Raw genomic sequence first — 19,030 nt, forward strand, 5'->3', positions numbered from 1 at the left:
TTTTATGAATACTTTGTATGAAGCACTTTCAGAACTTTCAATTTTGCACATTTTTGCTGAAGGCACCAAAGAGCTATCTCGAATATTTTTCAAGTTATAGACAATTTTCGGTTAAAAACATATTATTTCCAAAATTTTGTCAATCTTTTCAAACAAAAAACGTCCTCACAGTTTTTTCACCATAAACAGAGAAAGTAATAATCTTTCTAATGCCGATAAAAGATTGAAAATACGTTTGCGCCTTTCGGAGATATCGGCATTTGAAAACAACCATTTTTTCGAAGAAAATTTCTGATAACTCTGTAACCATAAGAGATAGAACAGCAGTTTCTTCGGCAAAAAGTTGCGCAATCAAATGTTCTAAAAGTGCTTGGAACAAAATTTTTGCGAGAAATTATCGTATAAAAAGTTATCAAGAAAAAACTGATTTTTCAGTACCACCCTAACTTTTTTGTTAAAAAAAATCATAACTCATGAAGCATAAGAGATAGAAATTTGGGTTCTTCTACAAAGTTGCTCCAAATTGGTTGTTCTAAAACATTGTAGAACATTGTGTAGTCCTAAATGCGTCAGCAAAAAAGTTTATGTGCTGATCTCGTAAGCCACGTGGGCCACCCTAATTTCACATCTCTGAAAAAAAATGTCTGAAAAATATGGAGAAACTTTGCCGAAAACACCATATATCTAAAATTGACGGTTTAGACGCAATCATTTTTGTCTTCCTAGATATGGCTTTGGGACCAATGTGGAATGTATGAACAATTTTCGAAGATGGAGAGACAATATTCATTGCGACGGTACTGATGCGATCAATACGCAAAAGTGTTTAGACGAAGAAGTGAACCTACTGAAAAAAGCCGTCGTTGAAATTCAGCAAATATTATCCAATGTCGTAAGGGTAACTCCCGCGAATAACGCATCACTATTGCATTCAACTCCAATACCAATCTCACCACGCATACTCTTCGATGGAACTGGTGCCAACCGTCTACATGCGGAGAGTAATGAAAATGGAAGCACAACAAACGAGGATGAGTTCTCGTTATTTCTAACGAACATCGATATGAGTGCTACCGAATGGGATATTCGTTTGATGGTTTGTCGCGCGCTGGATGCTCCTTAACCCGAGCACATCGAAGTTGTAAAACTAGTGTCAAAATGGAATCACTGTTCACGGGACTATGTTTCGTTTAAAGTAATTTTAAATAGAAAATGGAAATCCCGAGCTTTAGATCCGGTTACCTGGCCGAAAAAAATTAAATTCAGAGAATTTGTAAATACGAGTCAAAACGAAACTTGGAAACCTGTTTGATTATAATTCTATAAATGTTTAAGATTTGTGTTCTGTCGTTGGTAATGTTTTTAAGTTATCGATTGTTTGATTTTTATTGGTGAATTGTACAACCCAATATTCCTTTTTTTACTTTGAGTGCGTGTTTTTTGTAGTTGATTGCGAAATTTCTCTATTGAATTGTAATTTATGTGTTATTGATCACTTAGGACTAAGCCATTCAATGAAACTAAGATAGTCAGTTGAATTAAACAAGAAATAAATAATTAAATAAATTATCAATAAATAATATGAAGAGCAAGATCAGTAGAAGAGCCAGATTTGTTGGAACGAATCAATTTTTGTTCCACTTATAAGTGGTCGAATGTCCATGTCCGAATCCGAACTGTTCATTGGCGAAAATTGAATTTTCGTTAATCATTCTGTTCAAAATTATCTTCCCAAAAAGTTTACTGACAGAGGAAAGCAAGCTGAATGTATGATAGCTGGAGCCGGTGCCGTAAAATCGTTATACAGCGTTAGCATCTCGGACGACGGTTTGAGGATGAACAATCGCAAAATCCGCGAAACTACCAAAAATAAACAACCTTGGAGGAGGTACGCAGCATGGTCTGGCTTCAGCTCGGTATCACACGGTCTCAGTTGGATCGTATGCAGTTGAGTCACACAAATGAGCTGGGAACAAACTATCGCTCAGCGGGTAGTGAACCAATACGATAACAAGCTCGATTATGACGTCAAAAGTGTCAAATATAGGCTACGGCTCCGTATGGCGGAACAGATCCGGAGACATATGGAGATTTACGGTGATGTTCTGCCTGTATGGAGTGACAAACACCACTTTCCAGGACTATCACCAGTGAGGATAGTTCTCTGATAAGCGGTTTCTTCACCACCGCTTAGACCTTAAACCTGGTTTAATCGTATGGGTAAACGTGGTTTAAGCTAAGTATGCTGTTCCGCTCAAGAAAAGTAAAGATTTCTGCCCAAGAAATGGTCAAGAAATTTCCTACAGTAGGCTCCATTTGAATTGTCATTTCTTTTTAACTGCGTACTGCGATCAAAGAAAAATGCTTTTCTTGAGCATTTCTTGCAAGAAATTTCCCACGTATCGAGATAGGCGATTACTTTTCTGTTGAAGTGCATACTTCGCTTTACGGCTTAAGCGAAGATGAAGAAATCGGCCCTGAGAGCGTAAAATCGTATATCACGATAGACTGGCTGGTTTGAACAATCGGCTCAAGAAAGCTTCGTATGCTGGAGCTGTGAGAGGCAACCCGGTTGAAACAGCATCAACAAATCAGGGAAACGATACAGCATTGGTTTCTGCACAGACTTCCAATACATCGATGCCGATGAATCAAATTGTCATCACAACAGGCGAAAAAAAAAGTAAGCTCTCTCACAACCGTTTGTCTCAATCATCAGTTTAATTAATCGTTTAATCGATTAATCAGTTATTTTAAACACAAAACCATATTTGTTTTATGTACGCTGTTTGATAATGTTCCAATTGTTACCAACACGGAGAAAGTTCTCAAGAATTGCAATACGAAGCCCAGACAATCGACGCGCACGTTGTGAGCGATCATTGTCATATTCTGTTGAAGTGATGAAAAACTGATGATGCAGAATAAAACTGTTGCAACAAGAATAGGAGATGACAATGGCTTTGTTGCTGCGTGCTGGGTTACAATTGATTCACTGGTTCGGGTAGTTTCAGGAGAGTCCGTTGGATTGTGAACAGACGTAGAAATGGGAATGGTCAACACCAACAACACTGAGGGCGAGAGCGCGGATGATCCAAGCGATCGCTCAAATCAAGCAACATCGCTCAGGCCATCACGGTACCTGATGAGCATGGTACTGATACAGCGTTCGAATACGGATATGTAGAACGATCGGGTCCCTCTCATCAATGCGTTCCAGCACATCAGCTGAAACCAGAGGCAGTTCCTTCGTCCCCTGGTCGGATTAAGCATCGAACGAAAATGAGGAAGACGGTAGTACCAGTGAAGATTCTAGCACATTCACTGTCCTTGGTAAGCAGCGTGGTCGAGGGCGCTTCGCAATTTCATAAGAGACAAGATAACAAGATGTGGACATCCTACTTCTCCAAAAGGTAGATTACACCAAATTTCAATTCAAGAGGCACTGTAATCGCGCTAAAAAGTTATATAAAGTTCACTCACGTAGAACAAAGCTCAGATTCAAGACTGATCGTCATTAGGATTCATGATAAGGTAATTATTATCAACATTTACACTCCCTTTGGCACACAGAACAGGGCATGTCGAGAAGTTTTTTCAAACACAACGTTAGCTCATTATCTGCGTCTTAGTACAGAGCAAGTGATTACAAGCGGGGATTTTAATGCGATAATACATTCAAAAGACGCAACTGGCGAAAGTAATTTCAGCTTCTGCCTAAAAAATACCGTACAACAAGCTCAGATTCATGATGTATGCGCCGAAAGGTCACTCAGCACACATACGTTACCCGATCAACCAGTCAGTGATTTTAGATAGCGATCGATATAGATTCATTTTGAACCGTTAGCGATCGCCATCGTTGGTCAAAGATCTATAAAGAATTATGAAGACTGGAAATTGCTTCTTGTTCTGTAGCAAATTGAATAAGTTACTGAAAAGAATAGATGCGAAAATGATTAAGATTGCACGTATTTAATACCGGAACCCAGAACAGTTTCTTATCTAATCATCTGACGAAATTTCAAAATGTTCGAGAGATAAGGCAGCTTTGACAAAGACAGCTCTCAGTTAATCTATTTTTGAAGTGCTCCCAGAGTGGGTCCACATAGTCATAGTGGTAAATGTCCATCTAGTCGGCAAGATCATGCGTGGGTTCAAATTTCATGGGTCAAGAATCATTTCGGGTTGGAAATTTTCTAGACTTCCCTGGCCATACAGTTTCTTCGTGCTTGAGCTATGTGCTATGCTGAGTAGCAGGTTCTATCCGAGTAGGGACGTAATATCGAAAAAAAGAAGATAAATTAAATCTAATGAGGTGTATAGCTCTAGCAAAAACTGTTGTGCAAGATTTCTTGATAGAAAGACTTCTAGGTATGGAGTGCATTCCTTTTCTGCCATCGGAAGGCAGAAATAAATCTCTTCCTTAGTAAAACAGTTTATAAAGAAAATATTTGTTAAACGGTTACTCTTTATGTAGGGACGGCTTCCGGTTACAATCTTTCTATTCAATATGTTTGTGACATACAAAAATGTCATCCAACGTTTGAAACTTGAAAACTAGAGGAACTGTTTTGAATCAAGTCGATTCGAAGGGATTTCAATAATTCTGAAAGCATCCTCTATCCTTTCAATTTGCAACGGTAGTAAACATCCTGCAAACGGAACTATGCCCTCCAACCCACACCTCCGGTGGGCGTAGAACGAAACCGGTACCGATATGTCTCAAATTTTCGTCTCGTTACACTGCCAAAACTTATCAGCTGCTCAAATATTGCACCAACAACCGTTCGTGGGAGTTCAAAGTCGACCTAGGCAAACGAATGACCGAACCGAAGTCATTTCTTTTGAAATCGGAAACCATTCGGTCGGAATGATTTGGTTTCATGACCCGGCGAAAGTCCCGTTCCGGTTGATTCTGAAAATTACCGCCGCAATTTTCGCTACAATTTGGTTGGACATCATTACCGTCCGTCGTCTGCCACATGACGTATTCATGGGAATGGTATCCTAATTGCATTTGTGCAACAATTTTGAGGCCATATATTTGGGTTGAATTTAGACCGCGATCAAAAGGTGGAAATTTTCTAACTTAATGAGCTCTCGCGTAACTTTCCAAAAGGACCTCTTTCATCACTTTATTTTTAATCAATTACTGAACCACATGACCCTCTTCTGTTGCAATTTTTGAATGTTATGCTAGTCAAGAACATTGTCTTTCGATTTATAGTGAAAACTTTCCTAAAAGCTCCTGCATTGCACTATTATAATCGAAAGAGAGCGAGAGGAGGAAAGAATCTCTCATTGTTACATAGGTCTTCTTAAACATTTACGCGAGAACTATTGCATAGCTGCGTAATTTCGACGAGTCTACCCACTCTCTGGATGAGATAATTTCCACTAACCACGCAAACAGGCATGACTTCAAGTTGACCAGCCAAGTGCCAGGTATGGGTTAAAATATGGGAAGGATTCATGATATAATCGTGCTAAAAGTAAACCTAATAATGTTACACGTTCAGACAGACGTGCCATATGCGATGCCATACGGTTTACGGCATATATTCATGATATAAATTATGGTTAGGTGGGTCTGAAGGGAAGATGAAAGGGGCTGCCATGTTTCAATAATAATAATGTTGGAAGCACAAACATTCAAGGTGGTCTCGATGTAGGATCACAGACTAATGTTGTGCCAATAAACGATGAATGGTCAATTATATTTATTCTCGTTAATATAAAATTAGGCGATGGAACCTTATTTGCGCGTTATGGCGTTTTCGCGTATTTGGCTAACAAACTATATTATACTCTCTATTATTCGGTATTCTTTCGCTATCTCGAAGCGTTATCAAACTGAATTCGGTATACTTTGATTGATCGCACTATTCTTGTAGAGCAAAGAGTTGGAGAGCAGAGAACAGAAAACAAAGAGGAGATTGCAGAGTTGAAAAGCAGAGAGTTAAAGAACAGAGAATTGAAAAGCATGCAGTTGAAGAGCAGAGACTTGGAAAGCAAGGATCAGAGAACAGAGAGCAGAGAGTAGGAGAGCAAAAAGCTGGAGAGCAGAGAGCTGGAGATGAGATAATTGAAAAACAAAGAGCAGAAGGGCAGAGATTTGAAACAATGTAACATTGTAAGAATCTCTCCTCCCTTGCTCTCTTTCGATTATAACAATGCACTGCTAAAGTGTTTGAGAAGTTTATCATTATAGATCGAATTACAATGTCCTTGGCTAGCGTTTAATACAAAAAAAAACTTCACAGAAGAGGTTATTATGGCTCAGTTATCGGTTAAAGAGTAAGTAAACAAAGAGAGCTCCTCAAGGTTAGATAGGTCCTTTTGAAAAGTTACGCTAAGATTGAGTTCAATATGCCAAGTTCTGATTCTTTGCCATATAATTCAATTAGTCTCGTATCTTAATTAAAAATATAGGAAATTCTCTCCTCTTTCAATCTTTTTCGAATTTAAAAGTGGAATACAAGAACATTTGGGAAGCTTTCCACTGTAGATTGAAAGACGACGTCAGGCTTGATAATGCTCCACAACATCATTAGAGTTCGGTGAAATACTCTAGAGCAGCGTGCTGCCTTTGCTTCTTTGCGAGGGAGCGAAAAAATGATAAGCACAGAGGTAATGAAAAAGTAATGAAAAATGAGCGAGGAAGATGCAGCACAAAACACAACAGAGTAAAATTCCATCAAAAAAGGGTGCTCTCGCAACTCCCCGACTGTTTGTTCGGGCGGCAGACTCAAGAGTTTCTTTCCTCTCAATGTTGGGTAGATCTTTTTCGAAAATTACGCGAGAATTGATTAATCGGAACGTAAACATTGATTTTCTGAACATCGATTCCAATGCTTCTTACGATGCAGCTGTGAGTTTCATCGATTGCCTGTTGTAAGTGATAGATATACTCTTTATAACAGAAGCGAAGCAATGTTGTCACATTTTCAGCTACTAAATCTTCGTATATCATGAAAATATGAATTATTAATGACAAATATTAGTGTATTTACGTATGAAATGTGCGATTTTAATAAAGATTCAACGATAGAAGGACGTATCCTGCTCCAGGAAGTTTGGATTCACACATATTTTTGATGCAGAAACCAAAGAACAGAAAGAAAAGGAAAAAATATTTACAAAGCAAAGAGTAGAGAAGTGAAGTATTGTAAGAAAAATAGAAAACAGAAAGTTGGAGAACAAGTTGAATAACAGATAGATAGAGAGCAATGAGCTGGAAAGCAGAGAGCAGAGTGTTGAATGACTGAAGAGAATTAGAGAAAAAACAGTTAGAGAGAAGAGAGTATGACAGCAAAGTTTGAGAATAGAAAATTGGAGAGCTGAAAGTTAGAAAGTAGGGAGTTGTAGAGCAAAGAATTGAAAAGCAAGGAAGAGAGGGTAAGGAGTAAGAGTTGAAGAGCAAATAGTAAGAGTTTAAAGAGATAGTTAGCAGAAAGTTAGAAAACAGAGAATAGGAAAGCATACAGTTGAAGAAGAGCATGTAAGAGAACAGAGAGTTCAAGAACGGAAACTTGGAAAGCAGACAGTTAGAGAGCAGAGAGTTTGGGATCAGAGAGTTTGAGAACAGATAAATAGAGAGCAGAGAGTTAGAGACTAGAGGGTTGGAAAACAGGATGTTGCAGAACAGTGTATTGAAGAACGTAGCTCAAAAAGTTGGAAATCAAAGAATTTGAGATCTGCAATTTGGAGAATATAGAATTTGAGAGCAGAAATTTAAGAATCAAAGAGCTGGAGAGCAAAAATATAGAGAGCAGATAGTTTAAGATCAGAGAGTTTAAGAGCAGAGAGATGGAGAGTAAAGTGCATAGTGTGTGAGAACAGAGAGTTAAAAAGCAAAGAGCAATGAGCAGAGAGAAAAGGCAGAACATAAAGGAAAGAGCTGAAAGCAAAAAACAAAAAGCAAGTAGCAGAGAGCCAAATGCAAGGAGCACAGATAAAATTTTCCCATTTTTCAAGGATTTTCTATACAAATTTCCACATGAACTTTTCTGCCCACCATTTAAAGTTTATTTTGTTTTGGGATTTCACAAGAAAATTCAACAAGGGTTTTTTCTTGTTAGGCCAGTAGTTTCCATCGAATTCCTCAAAGTATTCTTTTAATGTTGGGAAGCAGAGAGTTGGAGAACAGAGAATAAGAGAGCTGAATTTTGGACCAGAAAGTTGGAAAGCTGGAGGTTGCAAAACATAGTGCTAGAGAACAAAGAGTTAAAGACCAAAAAGCTGGAAGGTAGAGTGTTTGAGATCAGGGAGTTGGAGAACAGAGAATTAGAGCGCAGAAATTTGAGGATCAGAGAGCTGGAGAACAAAAAGATAGAGATGTAAAAGGCAAAAATTTAAAAGCAGAGAGTTGAAGAACGGAGAGCTGAAGAGCAGAGAGTTGAAGGGCAAAGAGTTGGAGTGCAGAGAGCAGAGGAAACTTTTCAGCAGAGAGTGTAAGGATAGAGAGTTCACTAACAGACAGCAGAGATTAATGAGAAAAGGCAGAGGAAAGATAGCAGAAAACAGAGAACGGAATGCAAAGAACAAAAAGCAAGGAGTAGAAAGCAAATCAGAAAGCACAGATCATTATTTTATGAACAGTTTGAATAATGTTTCAGCAATGTTTATATTAATTTTCTTATGAATTTTTCTAAACTCTATTTTGTGTTTATTTTGTTTTGTATTTCTCCTGGAAGTTTTCAAGACAATTCTAGGATTCTTTCTGGTTTAGTCAGTAGTGAACTCCCTAACATAAGTCTCCAGGAATTCTTACTGGGTTCCTGGATTGTACCTTTTTCTTCCGACAATGATCAACAAACAAACAAACTATCTCTATTTTTTCCTGGCGATTATTCTAGATGCTCCTGAAACTTATTCAGAGGTTTTTGACAACGTCTTAAAGAAATTTCACGAATTCAAACGATATATCAAATCAAATTTATTAGTTTTAGAAGCAATTAAATACGCTTATTTATTTCGACGTCTATTCTAGTCAACATGATTACAACAGGTTTCCAATGTATCACAATATTTTACTTAGCAACTCTTATTGAAAAAACAACTCGTTAATTAACCATAGAAACTTATCTTCCAAAAGATGCTTCTGGACGGAAGTATATGCAGCTTCTGGGAGAACGCTTATCCAGCTTTTAAAAGGTGTTTTTCCAGCTTCCAAAAATTAAGCTATTCCAGCTTCCGGAAATAAGCTTGTCCAGTTTTTGGAAGGAAGCTTTTCCAATTTCTGAGAGAAATCTTTCCAAGCTTTTGGAAGGAAGCTTTCCAGCTTCTGGAAGGAAGCTTTCCAGCTTCTGGAAGGAAGCATTCCAGCTTCTGGAAATAAGTTTGTCCAGTTTTTAGAAGAAAGCTTTCCAAGCTTTTGGAAGGAAGCTTTCCAGCTTCTGGAAGGAAGCTTTCCAGCTTCTGGAAGGAAGCTTTCCAGCTTCTGGAAGGAAGCTTTCCAGCTTCTGGAAGGAAGCTTTCCAGCTTCTGGAAGGAAGCTTTCCAGCTTCTGGAAGGAAGCTTTCCAGCTTCTGGAAGGAAGCTTTCCAGCTTCTGGAAGGAAGCTTTCCAGCTTCTGGAAGGAAGCTTCCTTGGAACTTCCAGCTTCTGGAAGGAAGCTTTCCAGCTTCTGGAAGGAAGCTTTCCAGCTTCTGGAAGGAAGCTTTCCAGCTTCTGGAAGGAAGCTTTCCAGCTTCTGGAAGGAAGCTTTCCAGCTTCTGGAAGGAAGCTTTCCAGCTTCTGGAAGGAAGCTTTCCAGCTTCTGGAAGGAAGCTTTCCAGCTTCTGGAAGGAAGCTTTCCAGCTTCTGGAAGGAAGCTTTCCAGCTTCTGGAAGGAAGCTTTCCAGCTTCTGGAAGGAAGCTTTCCAGCTTCTGGAAGGAAGCTTTCCAGCTTCTGGAAGGAAGCTTTCCAGCTTCTGGAAGGAAGCTTTCCAGCTTCTGGAAGGAAGCTTTCCAGCTTCTGGAAGGAAGCTTTCCAGCTTCTGGAAGGAAGCTTTCCAGCTTCTGGAAGGAAGCTTTCCAGCTTCTGGAAGGAAGCTTTCCAGCTTCTGGAAGGAAGCTTTCCAGCTTCTGGAAGGAAGCTTTCCAGCTTCTGGAAGGAAGCTTTCCAGCTTCTGGAAGGAAGCTTTCCAGCTTCTGGAAGGAAGCTTTCCAGCTTCTGGAAGGAAGCTTTCCAGCTTCTGGAAGGAAGCTTTCCAGCTTCTGGAAGGAAGCTTTCCAGCTTCTGGAAGGAAGCTTTCCAGCTTCTGGAAGGAAGCTTTCCAGCTTCTGGAAGGAAGCTTTCCAGCTTCTGGAAGGAAGCTTTCCAGCTTCTGGAAGGAAGCTTTCCAGCTTCTGGAAGGAAGCTTTCCAGCTTCTGGAAGGAAGCTTTCCAGCTTCTGGAAGGAAGCTTTCCAGCTTCTGGAAGGAAGCTTTCCAGCTTCTGGAAGGAAGCTTTCCAGCTTCTGGAAGGAAGCTTTCCAGCTTCTGGAAGGAAGCTTTCCAGCTTCTGGAAGGAAGCTTTCCAGCTTCTGGAAGGAAGCTTTCCAGCTTCTGGAAGGAAGCTTTCCAGCTTCTGGAAGGAAGCTTTCCAGCTTCTGGAAGGAAGCTTTCCAGCTTCTGGAAGGAAGCTTTCCAGCTTCTGGAAGGAAGCTTTCCAGCTTCTGGAAGGAAGCTTTCCAGCTTCTGGAAGGAAGCTTTCCAGCTTCTGGAAGGAAGCTTTCCAGCTTCTGGAAGGAAGCTTTCCAGCTTCTGGAAGGAAACTTTCCAGCTTCTGGAAGGAAGCTTTCCAGCTTCTGGAAGGAAGCTTTCCAGCTTCTGGAAGGAAGCTTTCCAGCTTCTGGAAGGAAGCTCTCCAGCTTCTGGAAGGAAGCTTTCCAGCTTCAGGAAAAAAAGCTTCTCCTGGGAAGTTTAACCAGCTTTCAAGAAAAAAGCTTTTCTAGCTTCTGGTAAAAAAAACTTTCCCAGCGGTTGAAAGGAATTCGTCCTGCTCATAATTGAAACTTTTCCAGATAACTAAAAAAACTTTTCCAGCTCTTAAAATTTCTTGCTCTCTACAAAACAAAAAAGCTAGTCAGTGTTTTTTTTTCTACCCTATAAGTGACATAAATATCCATCATATCTATTCTACCGCAAAATCTCTGATGTGTAAAATCTTCCCATTCTTCTCTCCTCAATAACGAGCCTGCGATCCCATTTTTTGCAACGATAATCATCGTGATTTGATTATATCGCACAGAAAGAGGTCATGTTTTCGACGAGAGCCATCGAAAGTCGTCCAAATCATCTTCAAGACCATCCAGCGGAAAAAGGAGGCCGGTAACGCTTTTTCGCAAAGCTTACCGCCAATCCAATGCATTCATCCCCTCGTTTGTGATACAAGAAAGAGAGTATCCTGAAAAATCTGTCTTATAACGGACGTGTTCCTATTTTTTTGCTGCCGGCGAAATATCAAAAAGGTCACGAAACAATGCTTCCATCAACCACCATTTCTTCACTGTTTTATATTATAACGAGAGGAAGTCACGTTTTGATAGCGCCAGTCCAGCTCCACACACGTCCAATTCTGGTTGTCAGGGTCGTCTTGTGCAAAACAAATTATGAACTTTGTCCATCTGCTGCCGACTTTTGTCGATCCTCCTCTCATAAGTAGGGAGAGATGGTTCAAAAACGTACAAAGTAATTTGGATCAATACATAGCAGCTTTCTAATCAACTTTGTTATCATAAACCAAGTCGTATAAAATTACAGATTCAATCGTAATCAAATTGTTATACTCGCATTGTATGCCCAGTTTCCATCAAATAAAATAGACACATATATCGCCTCCACTTTTATACGTATGAGGCCTTTTAAAAAAATCTCTAACGGAATCTTTGCACATATAAGCTTCGTTTAACGTAAAAGGTGGTTTCGTTATACGTACATTCTGGTTCTCTGGGATGCCACGTCAGAGTGCAGACCAGTGAGTGCGAGGAGAGGGGGTGTAATTGATGTTGTATTAATTCTTGACCACCGCAGACCATGAAATCCACTGCATCTGCGCACGGTAATGCGGATTAAGTTAAAGGATTTAAAAGTTTATGGCACATGTTTGGTTTTAAGTAAAGCAGATGTAGCAGGTGTAGAAAATATAAAACGTATATGAGATATGTACTGAGAGAAAGAAGAAAGCCAATAGATAGATTTGTACAACTGCAAAACACAACGAAAGGGACGGGTCCCTTGTACCCCACGGGTGCATTTTGAACTACTTTGCCTTTAAACCGGCAAGTCCACCCACAAGCTGCGGTGTCGTTAAATTTTCGCACTCTTTTCCTTCACACACTCTTCATCTTGCGCGAAAAAAGTAGCACTTGACCAGACGCTGCATGGCGTCGAGCTCACCCAACAAATCGGACCATATCGCCGTTGCTGTCCATTGAGTCGATTGAGTAACCGCGCTGATTTTGTTTTGGGCTTGCACTTTGAGCTGCAGAATCACAATCGTCGGTGCCTTATGTCACACATTTTTTTTTTCCATTCGATGACCCAATCTTGGCCATAAATGACACTTTTATACACCATTTTCGCCGGCACTCTTTCGTACCTATTCTGGTTAGCAATCGCGCTGCACTTTTCACAGGGCAGCGAGAGGACTTACCTTAAGCCGCAGGACACGATAAACCACACGTTCGTTAAAAAAGGTGCGCGAGCACACGCGAAACCGAACCGAAAAAGCTTCGACTTGCAACGAGAGCGAAAGTGAAATGAATTGTCGAAAGTTTACGCCGCTCGGTTTTATACATCATACATACTAATATGCGGCAATCGAGTGTGTCTACCGTGTGCTCAGAGTGGCTCAGACGACCCGGTTCGCGAGTTGAGCAGATTTTCTACCAGCGCTTCGGTGTTGGGGGTTCTGCTCTCAGTGACTTTCGGTTGGCATGAGTCAACAATGGCAACGCAATGGTGCAGAAGGTTTTGTCGCGACGGAGATTCCGAAGTTAGTTCCTTCTTCCAAGGTTCTTTGAGACGTACCCACCTGACACGGTGTTGAGCAATGGGTCGGGCAGCAGTAGTGGGTGCTGTTTGAGGATGGCAATTCACAGCAGTGCAAACTTTGCAGTTGTTATCGAAAGAAAAATGCTAATGATAAGGGATGGACTGAGGATTAAGATTTTCATATTGAACTTAAACTAGGATAAATTGTAAAAAAAAAATCACGGTATCATAATCGAACTAGGGAAAGTGTACCAGTTATGACTATAGTGGTTCCCTATTTGGCCATATGTGAGATCTCAAAAATCTTTCTCATTTTGAATTCTTTTGAATGCTTTACCATTAAGATCAATTTGATATCGAACTACTAAAACACACAAAACTATTCAAAAAGTAAAAACAATGAAATTATCACGTATGGTGAAATAGGGAACCATTATGTCCATAACTGGTACACCTACCCTATTCGTGCATAAATTTCAATTAGGGTAGGTGTACCAGTTATGGACATAGTGGTTCCCTATTTCGCCATACGGGATTACTTGAATGTTTTCACATTTTGAAAGATTTTTTGTGTTGTAGTAGTAAGATTTAAGATATATCTTTATGTTTAAACATTCAAAAAGATTTAAAATGTGAAAGTCATCGAAATTTCCTGTATGTCCAATTAGGGAACCACTATGGCCATAACTGGTACACTTTCCCTATATTTTGATGTAATGCTTTGTGCTTAATACACTTTCATATTTTTTTAAACGACATATTCAGAACCTTGAACTTTGGTAAAATCCAACTGATTTTAATGAATGTAATTTGAAACTTAACATTCAAACCAGCATTTTGGGAGAAATTTCAAGATTTTGTTTGAAAAGTTGGTGAAAACATCTTGATAAATTTGATAGCTATGGAGCTATTTGCAAAGAAGATTTGCAGCAAAACTTGTCGTTTCAAAAATGTTGAACGTCGAACAAGGAGTGAAATGCATGTTCATTAGAACGGCAATGAAACTTTATGAGCCTCAATATTGATATGCAACAGAACTAGAACCAGGTATCAGGTACAGAAGGCCGGCTCAAGAGGCACGTTCCCCGCCATTTGGGAGATTTGTGCCATCGCCATATTTGAGCCTATTTCATCATCTACCCGATGGGAGAGGAAAGGGAAGGGAAAGATGGGAAGAAATAGGAGTGGGGTCCCTTGAAGAGGGAAAATCGCATAAGCGAATTGAGAGCATGTAGCTCCATACCACAATGGGTTCGAACAGCACCCTTAAAAGGACACTGCAAAACGCATGAGCGTATAAAGAGCCTATAGCTCATTACCACAGCGGGTTAAGAATAACAGAATGTCCTGAAGATTCAGGTTTCTGAAATCAGTTTCACTTAATAAGTGTTAACCAAGTAACTGGAATCGCAATTACGCGAAGATTGGATAGTTACATATCAGGTGATAAGAAGTTCCATAATCGGAATCACAACTATCACACACAAATGTATCAACACACTGAATATTTGCCAAGTGATAGTTGAGTCGGCAGTGACCAGTCAAGGTTGTTACCAAGAGACTGCAATTCTGCTTTGACAGATTTGTTAAATACTTAGCCACCTTTGGGATGGCTCAGTAATGTACAATTTTGTTTGACGACATGACTCAAAATTATTCCAATATTGCTGGTGCTGAGTTGGCGCCCAAGAATTTCTGAAGCTTCACCCAGCACTTCGAAATTGGAATAGCTGCCTGAGGGCCGATGAAGTCATGCGATGCTCCATTGCGAGCTAATTCATAACCCAATTCATTACCAGCAATGGAAGAATAGCAAGGACCCATGTAAGTTTTACAGAGTTCACTGAATTCAGTTGCTCAAATTGAGTTCGACGTGCGATAACAAGCTTAGACCTTGAGTTGGCCTAAGCAAGAGCTTTAAAAGCAGCCTGACTATCTGACATATTCCTTTACAATTAGCCAGACGTCAACTCGTCCCGCGAAGGGAGTTGTGAGGAACAAAGTGACAAGCAATTGTGGAATTCACTCGAAGCAAGGACAATTGTGTCCTAATTCACCGGAAGTGGAAACATTCAAATCACTAGGATTTACAATGAACGGGGAGAATTCATAGAATTTGGTCACAACCAATTCCCAGTTTGTGGAGTATATGTTCATATAGAGATGTAGCGATGATCAGATAATGATTCAGCATCGTCAACTCGTGACTGATTTTGTTCAAGCAGAGCATTATGTCTAACACTTCTTCTCTAGCAGTTACCATGAAGGTTGGGCGATTCCTTAAAATAAATAATCCAAGATTTGAACTACTTAAGCATTCCATCAGACTGGAGCTTCTCAAATTGCTATCTGAGCTGCTCCAGATGATGTGATGAGTATCAGCATCACTACCCACAATCAGCAGAAGGCCTTTTCATAGGCAGTGAGCGACAACTCGTTTGAAATCATCCATTGGGGATGGTTCATGATGTGGTAAATACCCCACAAAACGAAAGACGTATTTCCTATTGAGGTCATCAACAGAAACATCAATTGTGACATCACATGCATCTCTGGTTGTTAACTCAGAAATGAGTGTAGCAACGTCAGCGCTATTTACGAGCACGCATGCACGAGGTATATCACGCGAGTTTGTCATTTTATGTTTATGAAAGTAACAAAAACTGGGTTCACAAGGTTACCTAGATAAAAGTTCACAAAAGTAAGGTTTTTGCGTCATTTGAACTGTACCATTTGCATGATTCTACAAAGATTGATCGTTGCTGATATTTTATGCTGAAGATTGGTCTAACTAAGCTATCCTAACCGTAGCCACTACCCAAACTAGGCGGGATTAAGCTTTTCGCAATCTCAGAACGAAAAAGACCAGCAGCGAAAAAACCAGATCGGTATCTCTTAAAAGTCGCCAAAGGCGAAAAGCACAGACTACACTGTGTAATACGCATAATGCGAAACCATAGAGGTGAAAATTTAAACTAAATTACAACGTATTAATAATCCCACCCTTATTTAGCCTCAGGCTTGAAACTGAAGAAGGGCAGCCGATTATCTCGGAGAAACACAAGGTCACCTGCACCATTGCTTCGGGTAGCATAGGAAGGGCATAATACTGTAGAGGGCGCCCTGGTACTCCACAGGCTCCGTTTGTGGTTAGGTTTTATTAAGACCCCCCTAACCATTCATTCTTAGGCACGGTAAGCTTAAAGCCACATGAATTAGGGATCACCTGTTAGGTGGATTTTTGCCACCGGAACAGGCAGTCCGTAGTGTTAATTCTTAGCCAATTGAAACAACCGCTACCGACACTACACGGCTATCTAGGCTGATCGGGAAAAGGAAGCTAACATTGATGATTAACTCCTGACGTGCCCAAACAGCCCAAACAAGGAGTGAAATGCATGTTCATTAGAACGGCAATGAAACTTTATGAGCCTCGATATTGATATGCAACAGAATTAGAACCAGGTAAGTTACAAATGCTTTTATTGATACGTGTTTGGAACCGTTTTTTGGGAAACCTAGTATCCAGAAGGTAGCCAAAGTTGGAAGGATACGATGGGCAGGGCATGTTGCAAGAATGCCGGACAACAACCCTTCAAAGATGGTGTTCACTTCGGATCCGGTTGGTACGTGAAGGCGTGTAGCGCAGTGAGCTAGGTGGGTGAATCAATTGATGCTGTTTAAACGATTTAACAGCTTTTCTAAACCAGCTTTCATTTGAATAAAAGCTGTTCATTGGAGCTACAACCTTTTGTTCAGCTCCTAAACATCTAATTTTGGCGATTTTATCCAGCCTGAAGCTTATTTGTGGTTCTTTAAATAGCTGAATATAGGTTGTACATGCGCTTAAACGAGTTTATTTGGAAGCGGTTTTATTTTTCTCAAAGTGCTGAACATTCTATTTTTAGAACAGAGGCTGTCGTTCAAAGCTGAACGATCGATTAATCATCTCTTGTTCATCTGAAGACCAATACTTGTTCAGCATGGATAATATAAAATAAATTATTTCTCAATTTCATTAATTTATTAGTCACGGTTGAAATCAAATGCACCGAGGAATATCTGCTGAAATTGAAAAGATGATCACTATGGTTTTTTTTTTGAAAATCGAACTGGGATCCACCGATTCACAGTCACTTACCTTGTTATCTGCTCCACCTGGAACTGTTGGTCTTCAAAACAAGAGCATAACTTACTACCATAAATGATTAAAGCCTGAATAATTCTGAACAATGGTTGCATTGGGGTTGAATAAGCTATATACAGCACAAAGTGAATCGCTGGGGATAGCTGTCAAGATTATGTTGGTGTTGTGTTTATAAGTTTGCTGTTATAGCTCGCCCACAAAATTGATAATAATGAAGAAAATCACAGGTAATTAGCAACAATATAAACTTCAATCTAAAATACATTTGACCCTTAGTATTCAAGATAATAATGGAAGTTTTGCAGTCGTCCAAACGGTGGAAAACGGAAGAAAACTACTTTATACCGTTCCTCAGCGGTGGGTCAAAGGGAAATTCCTCATGTGGCCTGACAACAATGCTGGAGCGCTGCTCAAAGATCGTTCTTCGATTCCCTCATCTAAATGGCACAAAATTCCAAGCTGTCTGAAAAGAAAGTCTATAAGGACTTTCGCAGAAGCTGAGGCTACGACAAAATATTTAATGACGTCTTGCTGCTTATGATGTTTTCCGTATTGCTTCAAACTAAATTTTTCATCGGTTCTTGGAGCAAATCAAATGTTCGGAAACGTGACCGTCCGAGATGTATGAGAATATTCTCATCGGTTGTGCATTTCAGACAACCATTAATACCATTGTAATTCACCACACCTAAAATAACAAATACTTACATAAATTTCAAACCTTTCACAAACGCTCTAGCTGGAGAATCACAAATGAAACACCTCATTTTCAAGCTTATTTTATACTCGTTGATTATAATGCCTTCAGCCATCAACTTTACAAGTTCGTCAATGAAAGGTGGTAGGTATGCATTATCGTCCAAAAGCTTGCCTTTTCCAAGGAAAATTTCTATAACCATTGCCTTTATCCGAGGCATGCCATGAACATTACAAAAAACAGGCCAGAATTGATCTTTGGAGCTCTTATGAATCCCGTCCATATTAACATAAAGTTCAATAGAAATAAGCTCCGTGATATCTTCAAAACAATTTCTCAAACACAATTCCAAACCTTGGTGTCAATATCTTCCACGAGGTATATCCGTAATACAGCCACTGGTAATGTATGAAGTAGCAAGTAATGTTCTTGGATCGGAAGAAAAATTTTCATCGTGATACTGGTGTTTTATAACATGCAATAGCCCTTTCAAGGCTTGATGGGAAATGTTATAATGGATAGCCCACCTTTGCATAGCTTTTCTGGAACCTTGATTGTAAGAGTCCGGTTCAGCTTCTACGTTTCAATCTAGGTTCTCAACCGATTCATATGGAATTGTATTACTTTCATCGCCATTAACGTCTGATGAAGCAGCAGATCGTGGATCATTTGATTTTCATCGACGTCTTCTGGAAATTTTGATGCATCTGTTGAAATATTAAATTAGATGTTAAATAAACCACTCTTGAAAGGAATGAAGATCAGATTGTACTCTTCGGCGGTGTTGTTGTTCTGTAAGTTGATGTATGTTTTTGAGCGTTACTTATAATTTTTCACTGACATTTGTTTTATTACATTCAAACGTTAAGGTATTCTTCGTGCTCTTTTTTGTCGCTGTATAATGCATAGTTAAAGGATGATTGTGGTCTTAAGGCCGCACGGGACGTCATCATAATCGCCCTGTCCATTTAAAGAAGCAAATCTCAAGAACCACTCCATATATCAATGCGAAAAATGTATCACTATGATTCTATATATGTAGTGCACGACCCAATAAATTTTCAGCTTCATCGGTTCACTAAAACTAGAGATTTGCTTTCACAAAGTTTTGATGATAATTGTTAGAGTGAGACAAAAGATAAGGAAAATAACAAGGTCTCCCGTGTCTCCTTAAGCAGCAGTATTTAGGCGATACTATGTCAAGCTGGATAATAGTTATCAAC

At 39.7% G+C, this 19,030-nt stretch overlaps 1 protein-coding gene across 1 annotated transcript in view; it reads right to left on the minus strand.

The window, feature by feature from the left end:
• Positions 1-12,762, minus strand: part of LOC5573635 — an 84,909-nt gene extending 72,147 nt beyond the window's left edge. The window contains exon 1 of the mRNA XM_001660912.2: positions 12,623-12,762. The gene's annotated coding sequence lies outside the window, so the exon portion shown is untranslated. The remainder of the gene's footprint in view (positions 1-12,622) is intronic.
• Between the last annotated feature and the right edge of the window lie 6,268 nt (positions 12,763-19,030).

Source organism: Aedes aegypti, chromosome 1 (assembly GCF_002204515.2).
Source record: "Aedes aegypti strain LVP_AGWG chromosome 1, AaegL5.0 Primary Assembly, whole genome shotgun sequence".
Taxonomy (NCBI): domain Eukaryota; kingdom Metazoa; phylum Arthropoda; class Insecta; order Diptera; family Culicidae; genus Aedes; species Aedes aegypti.